The 2,332-nt window shown below is 46.1% G+C and overlaps 1 protein-coding gene across 8 annotated transcripts in view; it reads left to right on the top strand.

The window, feature by feature from the left end:
* COLEC10 (collectin subfamily member 10) overlaps positions 1-2,332 on the top strand; it is a 490,492-nt gene that overhangs the window by 320,954 nt on the left and 167,206 nt on the right. The window lies entirely within an intron of this gene.

The raw sequence follows: 2,332 nt of genomic DNA, 5'->3' as shown, positions 1-2,332 counted from the left end.
GGGGTTGGGGAGGGGGGGACGGACGGGAGGGGGAGGTGCGAAACGCTCCAGGGTTAACACTTTCAGAGCCAGGGCGGAAAGAAGTGGCACGAGAGGTGGGAGTAGGGGGTAGGGCGGGGATGTCTGGCCCCTGGGAGGCGAAAAAAAAAAAAAAAAAAAGCTGCAGAACAAGGCAGCTGCTGTCTCCGTGCGGCTCTGAGGTTTCCTGGCCCCTTCCCGCCAGCGGCCGGCCTCCTGGCAGCCGCGACCGGTGGTGGGAGGACCGGGCGCACGCTGGGCCGTCGCTGTGCCTGGCTCCTCCACCCTGAGCGTCGGGTCCAGCCGAGATCTCGGCGCAGCCTGCAGTGCGCCCCAGACACTACACCCCACTCTCGTCTGACCCTCTCAGGGGTTCTGAGATCCCCAACAACAAGTATTCTCATTCACGCGCTGCGCTCAGAGGCTTTTCTGGGAGTTTGCAGTCATTAATCTACAAGGCTGCACAGATGGAGAAGAAATTTCTCTAACTTATGTCTGGTTCGAAAGCCAATGCCTTTTCCCATTCACTTTTTGTTGCCTGGGGTAGTTAAGCCAGAGAGAATCAGCAGAGGACAATCTTCTTGCCCAGGGCAGAAAAAACACCATAGGATTCGCCGCTATACTGAACTGAACTGAACTGATAGTCTTTACAGTACCATCATCATCCAAAGGTTATTGGTACCTATTAAACTTATGAAATTGCCTCTTCCAGGTCTTTCCATTGCCCCCAAGCTTTTGGTGGAAGTTGGCTCTGCCTAAAAGGTTCTTCGCTCCCCCATCCACTCCCACCAGCTGCTTTTGTGAGAGTTGGACCCTATGGCTTCTAAAGTGTAGACCCCTTCTGAGGTCCTGCAGTTTGCTGATTTGTTCTTAGGTTGCCACCAGAACTCTTCACTTACAGAGGCTGGGGAAAAAAGATATATCACTGCAAAGCCAGCCTCCCCATCAGGGCCAGGTACTCAATTCTTGTCTCCTGAGAAGGTCAGTTTCTGCTTTTCACCAGACTTCATGGAGAGGGAGATGAAGGTGATTCTCTCTGGCTCAGACTATACCACGCAACAAAAAGTGGCCCCCAGGAGCAAGCATTGCCAGCAAGGATCAGAGTATCTGCACTTTCAAACCAACATCTTTCCACCAGAAGGTCAAAGTGGATCCATAGACGGAGCAGAAAATATTTAGAGGGAACATATTCAGCTTTTCCTCTCCGACTGTGAATTATAGAAGACAGAGTGTCTTACTCAGCTTTCCCTATCCACAGCATGATGGTTTCTTAAGTGAACTAGTGAAGAACAAAGGTCAGTGAGTATGGACCAAATGGTTTAACTCCAGCCCTGACCCTCAGCTTCTGAACTTCAGCTTTGACATCCACAGTCTGAGCTCCTAGCACATGGGACTCAGGTTAATTTGAATGTTAGTTGTAAAATACTAAGTAAATGGCAGTATTATTGTCTTTATGAGATAATGCCTACCTGGGATACTACCTGAAGGCGTTTTTCTTGAGCTGTCATATAATGCTCACATGCAGGAGTCAAAATTTGGAGAAAACTGATCAAGGACTGAGTCCTGCAGTGTTAACCCTGGGAAAGTGTTTATGACTCTCTCATCTATCAGTTAAAAATAGTAGTTATTACAGAAATGTGGCGCGGAACAAATGAAAGCATTTTTAGAAGTAATGCATAAATTAGATTGGTAATGTATAAGTGAGATTAATCACTAATCATGAGCAGTCAATAAGTAAATGCATATAAGATAACCCAGCAGATTGCCTGGATAGGAAATGTTTACTAAATTAGAGCTACGATTGTTCGCAGGGAGTACATATAAGACACCAGGCTTTAAAGCCAGACTGACTCCTAGACTTGAACCCCAGATCTCCTGCACTCTGGCTCTATTACCTCAGGCAGATTTTAACTAACCTATTTGTATTTCTGTTTGTTTCTCTATTGGTATAGTGATGATAAAAATCATACCACCCTCAGAGGGATTAAATCGGCTAAAACGTGTAAAGTGCTCATCGTACTGTTTAATATATAGTAACTGTTCACTAAGTCTAGCTATTATTGTTATACTTATCTGAGGTGCTCTTAGGGACATTTATAGAAGCACTAGGTGAGTCTCAACTCTAAGCTTCTGGAAGCAGGAATCATATATTTTCTTATGATATTTCTTGAAACTTTTAGCTCCATATCTGGCCTCCCTATAACTATTTGATGAATAATGGTAATAGAAGTGGTGGTGGTGGTTGGTATGTGTGTGTGTGTTGGGGGAGGGAGGAGAGGACGTGTAATTAGCTGTCATCTTGAGAAAAGCCAGG

Source organism: Odocoileus virginianus, chromosome 15 (genome assembly GCF_023699985.2).
Source record: "Odocoileus virginianus isolate 20LAN1187 ecotype Illinois chromosome 15, Ovbor_1.2, whole genome shotgun sequence".
In the NCBI taxonomy this organism is placed as follows: Eukaryota; Metazoa; Chordata; class Mammalia; order Artiodactyla; family Cervidae; genus Odocoileus; species Odocoileus virginianus.
This window is presented reverse-complemented; position numbering and strand designations above follow the sequence as displayed.